Raw genomic sequence first — 7,769 nt, 5'->3', positions numbered from 1 at the left:
GAGAAGGGAATCACTCTTTGCTTTAAGAGATGGGTGAGGGAATCCTGCAGGTCCTTAGATCCCTCCAGCACCTGATAGAACCATTTGTGGGAAAAGTCTGGGGAAGCCAAGGAGAGGGAAAATGGCCTTGCGGCTGTTGTGCAATCACCATGCTCTCAGCAGAAGGGTCCGGGGAGCTCTGCTCTCAGAACACACAAGATGGCAAAGTTCAGAGCCCTGTTGCACGGAGTCAGACTGTGATCAGCTCACATTGAGAGGAAGCAACACCCCTCCCTTGGTCTCTATGCCACAGCTCCTATCATCTGAGTGTCCTTCCTGCAAGAGTCGACTGCTGAGAGGGTTGTGTTGGGGTAAATGAAGACAGAGGAGGATTGTTCCTCCTGGGGTTTTTTTGCGTGGCTCTGTGATCCTGCTGGAGGAAGCATCCTTAGAGTTTATTTCAGTGGCTTGTGTAGGGCTGAGGTTGTGACCCTGAGTACAGGGGTTCCTGTACTCTCTGTTCTTAACCCCTCAGGGAGTGGACAATGGAGTACTGTCAGAAAGTGGATAGAAAGTAGCCTAAGAAAGTGTAGCATAAGTGAGGAAAAAAACAACTCTATTAGCTCCCTGGTGGTCTAGTGGTTAGGATTTGGCGCTTTCACTGCGAAGGCCTGGGTTCAATTCCCAGTCAGGGAAAAGTGACTTCAATTAAAAAAAGCTTCAGTTATTCTTCACTTGCAATGTAAATAAATCTGTGGCTGTTTCCAGATTCCACCATCTTTCCATGGTAGGGATGGCCAATGGAATGGGGAGGCTTCTGTGGCTATTGGGTCCTCTCAGTCCCTCTTGGAGGGAAAGACTCACTGCCAAAAGCGGCAGAGGTAGAGCTGCCGCTGATTGCAGCTTTTTTATTTTTTTTTTTCCGCTTGGGGTGGCAAAAACACTGGATCTGATCCTGCTCCATGGAAGACAATTTGTTAAATCCCAGATGAGTGGAGTTAAATCAGTTCTCAGCCTGAGTCCTTAGGGCTTAATCCTGAGGATATTGTCCCATCATGGGGCCATTTCCCTCCTCTCTTTCATACAGAAACACAATTTTCCTTGCACAGACAAAGGAACAGCAAGATCTTTCTCTGTCCCTTGTGCAAAGCAGGGGGCCAAATTCCATGGAAACAATGGATGAGTTGGGGCCCTGGGCACATCCAGCCCTGGCACTGAGATGTTCCCTCCCCTCTTTCTTTATGCTCCTGTTGTTATTTCATGGATTGTCTGGGATGGGGGAAAAGCTGAGTTCACTCCAGGTGAAGGGTAAAAAGGATCCTCAAAGTCTCAGGACCCAACCCCTGCTACCAGGATCACTGAGGTGTTGGGGATTTGATTAGGAAAGGGACTATGTGAATTGTCTAGGTGGGGAATGAATAACAATCTACAGCCAGATCCACCTCATTAACCCCTGACACAGGCTAATCCTGCTGCGGATAGAAGGGAAACTGGGAGTGATTCTTTGCTGTTCAGCCATGGAAACAGTGACCCAATTGCACCGCAGTGAATGTGCTGGGGAAAGTTGGACTTCACAGGCAGGTGGAAACACCTAGAACTCCGCCCCCCACTTCTGCCACCAGGGTGAGGTGTTGAGCTGCTCACAGCATACCCCACAATAACCTTACAGCAGGGGATTGCAGCACTCCCACCACCCAATGCAGGGGAGAGGGCTGAGTGTATCTCTGCACCCTGAGTCCAGGGCACAAACTCTCTCTGCCCCACACATAGAATCTTGCCCTGCTGCAAAGTGAGTCCTATGAACAAGTAACCTCCAGGAGAGCAGGCCAGGTCCTCAGAGAGGGGAATGGGCTTCTCGTGAAGCTTATAGGTCACTGGATGCAGTGAGAACAGGAAGGCTCTGAGTATAACCCACAGCAAACACAACCCATCTGGGGATGTAGCTCAGAGGTAGAGCACATGCTTTGCATGTATGAGGTCCTGGGTTGTATCTCCAGGTTCATTTTTTCACCTTGCTGCTTTGCTCATGCCCAGAGGGGATGTGGCCCACCAGTATCCCTGCACCAGTTTCAGTCCTGCTCAGTGAGGGGCAAGTGCCAATTGCATGGAAGGTCTGAGGGGTTTCTGCTCCAAAGTCACCTTGGTACATTTAAGATTCCCTCTCGCTGTGCTGCTTGGGACAAGGGTAGATGAGAAGGGTGAATCCTCCAGCACTGGAGGGAAAGGTCCCATCTGCTCAGACTGAGAGGCAAGGAAACAGAGGGGCAGTCAGTGCTCAGAGAGGAGAGAGGTCAGTGATGTACACCCAACAGGGGACACTGTCATTTTGAGTATCACAGGGGTAGCTGCGTTAACCAGGATTTGTAAAAAGCGAGAGTCCTGTGGCACCTTATAGACTAACAGACGTACAGGAGCATAAGCTTTGAGGGGTGAATCCCCACTTCATCGGATGAATGTAGTGGGAATTCTGTGCCTGGCTAGCCAACTACAAAAGCAATTTCTCCTCCCTTGGCATTCACACCTCAGCTGCTAGAGGAGGGCCTTATCCTCCCTGATTGAACTAACCTCCTTATCTCTAGACTGATTCTTACCTGCATATTTATACCTGCCCCTGCAAATTTCCGCCACATGCATCCGACGAAGCAGGTATTCACCTGCGAAAGCTTATGCTCCAATACGTCTGTTAGTCTATAAGGTGCCACAGGACTTTATGTCTTTTTGAGGTGAGTGCAGCTTGCTTGGGAGGTGCCGAGGATGGATAGAAAAAAGGCTGGAGTCAATGACAGATGAGACCAGAGAAGGGGAAGGGGAATGGCAGCCCCACAGAAGGTCCTGGGTGCTCTGATGCCCCAGTTATTGCACCCTCGCCTGTCGTAGAGAGAGAAAAGACACCGAGGGACCCAGCCCCCATAACAGTGATCCCATGGACAAGAACCTGGTTGGGAGTGGGGTGAAGTTTCCCTCTGGGCAAAGTGGAGCTGGAATCCCTCAGTGTCCTGGAATTTAAGCAATGGAAGCTTCAAACCCTGCACGGGTGTGGGCTGAGGTGCATCAGCAGAAGGTTGGGCTGGACAGAGGCGGCAGGTTTGTATAATTTTTGGTGGTGCCCATAATGGGACCAAGTCCTGCCCCCCCCACCCCACACCTGCCTAAGGCTCTGGGAGGGAGTTTGGGTGTGGGAGGGAGAGGGGCTGGGCTCTGGGAGAGAGTTTGGGTGCAGGGTCTGGGCTTAGTCAGGTGGTTGAGGTGCAGAAGAATGTGCCAGGAGCAGGGTCCTGGAAGGAGTTTGGGTGCAGGTGTGGGGTCTGGGTTGGGGGTACAGGAGAGGATGAAGGGTGCAGCATTTACCTCAGGCATCTCTCAAAAGCAACCCGCACCCTCCTCTGGCAGCAGCCCCTAAGCAGGAGGGCTGGGGGCATCTCTGAGCACTGCTGCCCACAGACTCCAGCCCTGCAGCTCCCATTGCCACAGTTGGCTCTTGGGGCGGGAACAGCATGTGGAGACCCCCCACACACAGTTGTTCTTCCCGCAGATGGGGGGCAGCAGGGGATCTCCCCTGTTTGGAGGAATCTCTCTGGGCCCCACTGTTAGGTCTCCATCCTTTCTCCCCCTAACCACGCACACCCCTCCTCTCCCCGTTATCAATGTTTTAGAGTGACCCCTTCCTCCGTTTGTAGGATACAGACTCTCTGTGACAGAGACTGACTGCGGCTCCTCTCTGCATGGCCCCAGTGGGGAAGGAAAGAGACTGGGGGGGCAGAGAAGATGGGCAGAAGGAGTCAAATGGGGCTAAACCAGAATAGAGGAGATTTTCTTCCTGTTAAAACGTACTGGAGTCTCATCACTTAAAAGCCGCATCTTGAATTAGGTTTGAACCAGCTGCTTTTCAATTACCAGGCAAAGGTGTGAACCACAGAGACTGGGAACTGCCTGCTTCCCAAATCCATCTAAAAAGCGTCTGCAGTGGTGCAATTGGTTAGTGCAGAAGGGCAAGCTGCTGGGAATATAAATTCAAGCCTTATCTGGAGCCCTGGATTCTGTTCCCCATGTACCTTCCCCAGCTTGTTCCTCGTACCTGTGTAGTTTGCTTTGCTGAATTCCCATGGAAAGTGCCCTGCTAGGAAAAGGAGAGTAAGTTCTAAAATGTGGCAGTAGGTGCACAGCTTGCAAACATCCCCCCTGTGCTGCCATTAGTTCCAGGAGATTATTCACTGGCAGGGCAAATTGATTTCTTTGCTGCTGAGAAAGCTGCCAGGACAGGTCTGTGGGCACCAGAGCTCCCTGCTTCTTCCAGCACACCCCTGGCTCCTTCCCTGCCCCAGTAACCGATGTAGGAGGGTCCTATATGCACGGAGCTTAAAGCTTTACCAAGTCTTAGTGCAGTTGACAGCGTGTCAGTCTCATAGTCTGAAAGTCATGAGTTCAAGCCTCAGAGGTAGCAATGGCTTCTGCTCCCTGCATCAGATTCTCCAAAGGAAATCAGAGAAAAGAAACTAGAGAAGAGTGGTTTCTAGACACCCTCCAGCCATCTAACACACACACAGAGACTTTTCTACGGCATTATCTTTTCCTCCTCTGTGCCATTTGTATTCTCCATAGAGCAAAATAAAACAAAAACGTGCAAGTCCAAGCCTAATACAGCATGAAACTCAATACAGATCAAGTCTCACCCTCAGAGATCTTCCAATACTCTTCTTTTGCAGACTAGACTTATTTCTTGTCTGGGCCCAATCTTTTCACCAGGTATAGTCCTTGTTCCAGCTCAAGGTAGCTAGGGGATTTCTCATGACTGCACCCACCTTTCTTCTGTTCCATCCCTTATACAGCTTTGCTACAAGGCAGGAATCTTTTGTCTCTCTCCTGGGGAAAAGCCCCAGGTTTAAGATGGATTCCTGTACCAGGTGACATGGTCACATGTCCTGGGAGACCCCAAGCCTTCATTCTTCCTGGCCTAACTCACAGATGGTGCAGGACAGAGCCATCTCCAGTCAATTGTTCTGGTTAATGGGAGCCATCAAGAGTCCAAACCACTATTAATGGCCCACACTTTGCCTCATTACAATAGGACCTCAGAGTTATATTTCATATTTCTAGTTTCAGATACAGGAATGATCGGTTCATACAAATAGGATGAACACACACAGTAGATTATAAGCTTTGTAATGATACCTTACAAGAGACTTTTTGCATGAAGCATATTTCAGTTACTTTATATTCACACTCATTAGCATATTTTCATAAAATCCTATGGAGTTCAAAGTCACAGCAGGAAAAGGGTTTTACTGCGGCACCTGGAAGCAGTTGAGTGTCATGTTCAGGCTGTGGTATGAGTTCCTCCAGATTTCTCATAAGCACACAGGGACCTTAGCAGGTCCTCTCGATACAGGAATGGCCTAGATACGCTAAAGTGATGGGAATTGCATTTTCCTTTTTAATTTTTGTATTTCCAATGACATTTCTGTATAACTGTGTTTTCTCCTGGATTTGATATTTAACTAAAGAAAGAATAAAGCCTCAGGGCGCCAGATGGAGGAGCAGGCTGGGGCTAGGACTGCTAAGAAAGCAAGAGTAGCAAGTTTTCTGTATTGTTTCCTGCCCTCATTTTCATGACTAATTTCTCTTCTGCATGAAATTTGCCATTTGTCCATGTGAGCCTGGCTAGTTCAGTTGGTAGAGCATCAGGCTTTTAATCTAGGGTCTAGGCTTCAAGTCACTGGTAAATGAAAAAGACAGTTTTCCCTGTAATATCCTCCAAGATCTTCAGAAGGTATCTCTTGTGGACTCTCCTTGACTTCAGCTTCTCCTTTCCTAGTAAGGGCCATGTATTGCCTAGGACTGAAGGGGCAACTTCCTCACATGCCTACTGGTCTCTCAGTCTGGTTTAAGAAAGGCCTCTGGGAGCTGCAGCAAACTGCTGCAGAACAACTTGGTGAGCAAATGCAGGGTTGCCTACACAGGGTCATCCTTACCAGAACTCAGCAGAGGTCTGGGTGTTCCTTATTGGTCCCATGGTGTAAGGGCCAGCAGTCAGGACTTTGAATCCTGCAATATGAGTTGAAGTCTCAGTGGGATCTGAGAGCAATTCCTGTGGCACTTAACCCTACTGGATCTTCCAAGGCTCTGTCTTGCTTTCTCAAAGGCCATGAAAGTCTGTCTTTTGCCCGCCAGCTGTTGTGACTTGAGCACAAGAGGGGATGTTTGATCCAGAAGTCTGGCTGTGCCTGGAGTCCTGTAGGTAGGGATGCGAGCTGCATTTCCTCTGAGTCCTGAAGCTGGGCTGCAGCCTGGCCTAGGAGGCAGCCCTATTGGTTGACCTACTGGCCCAAAGTCACTTGTGCAGTGTTGGTGTCCACAGGAATGCTGAAGGGCCTAAGGGAGGGAGGCTCAATACTCCTCCCTATCAGTCAGGGCAGAAGAGGAGGGCTGCAAGAGTGGGCAGGCTGATGAGCTGGGCCTTCTAGCGTTTGGTTGGGGACGAGGTGAGGTACGCGAACTGGGAGAAGCGGTTGCTGGCCTGTGAGGAAAGGCTCAGCCAATGGCATAAGTGGACCTTGTCATTAGCCTACAAAGTTGTGATGCTCAAGACCTATCTTTTGGCTGTGGGGAATTTCCTCAGCCATGTGTTTCCCCCTGCTCCATGAGTGCTGCTGAGACCGAACACGAGGGCCTTCCACTTCCTGTTGGGCAATAGGACATCCCTGCCTAGTCAGGAGACATGTGGCTTTTCTGCCGTATTAGAAGGGGGGTTGGGTTTGGTGGGCTTTGAAGTCTTGTACGGCTCTCTCAGTGGTGTCTGAGCTGGAAGGCAGGTCAGGCCCAAGGGAAATGGTGGGGCAACCACAAAGAATGCAACTGACTCTTCCGATATGGTTGTATTATTTTTACCCCACTGGGTGCAGCACCGGGTATGGGATGGCCAATGATGAGGGAAGGGGGAGGCCCCCCCCTCTAGTGTTCTACTCTCACCTTACACCCTACACGATTTTCAGTGGGTGGCTAGGTGGAAGGTTCTTGCAGGATGGCTTCATCCGCAACAGTGGCTGCCCTCTCAGCAGCTGCGGCCACAGCAGCTAGCCCCCCCGCCCTCTTTGGCTCAATCTGAACAGAGGTCAATGTACTACTGGGTGAGACAGGCCAATTTTAGGGAGCTTCCTCTGAAGGTGAGCAACTGTCCCCAGAACTTACTGACAGGCACTTTAAAGTATTTGCAAATGTGCATGGTCGGCATGTGCAGAGCAAAGGCTGCCCAGGAGCACTGTGTCAGGCTCTGGCACCGCTTGAGACAATGGACCATCTTCAGCCACAAGGTGAGCCAGGATCTAAGGCAGGAATGGGGTGAGGAAGCAAGTCAAGCTGAGCAAGGCAGCCAAAATTCATCTTGCCTTCGTGGGCGCTCACAATGATGCCATTTTTGTCTGCCAGGGCTGACAAAAACATCCCAGACAGAGAAGCAGCAGGCTAAAAAAGCAGCATGGTTATTCTGTCTGCTATCCAAGATCCATAAACCTGGAAATCCTGGATGCCCCATCATTTCAGGCAACGGCACCCTGACAGCAGGATAGTCTGGCTGTGTAGACTTCCTCCTCAGGCCCTATGCTACCAGCACTCCCAGCTATCTTCGAGATGCCACTGACTTCCTGAGGAAACTACAATCCATTGGTGATCTTCCAGAAAACACCATCCTGGCCAGTATGGAGGTAGAAGCCCTCTACACCAACATTCCACACAAAGATGGACTACAAGCTGTCAGGAACAGTATCCCCGATAATGTCATGGCAAACCTGGTGGCT

At 50.2% G+C, this 7,769-nt stretch overlaps 1 non-coding gene across 1 annotated transcript; it reads left to right on the top strand.

Annotated features, from left to right (window-relative positions):
- The first annotated feature begins 603 nt into the window (after positions 1-603).
- Positions 604-675, top strand: TRNAE-UUC (transfer RNA glutamic acid (anticodon UUC)). Its single transcript has one exon. It is a non-coding gene; the product is annotated as a tRNA-Glu (tRNA).
- The last annotated feature ends 7,094 nt before the right edge of the window (positions 676-7,769 follow it).

The sequence above is a fragment of the Gopherus flavomarginatus genome (assembly GCF_025201925.1).
Source record: "Gopherus flavomarginatus isolate rGopFla2 chromosome 13 unlocalized genomic scaffold, rGopFla2.mat.asm SUPER_13_unloc_1, whole genome shotgun sequence".
Taxonomy (NCBI): domain Eukaryota; kingdom Metazoa; phylum Chordata; order Testudines; family Testudinidae; genus Gopherus; species Gopherus flavomarginatus.
Note: the sequence above shows the minus strand (reverse complement) of the source record. Positions and strands in the feature narration are given on the sequence as shown.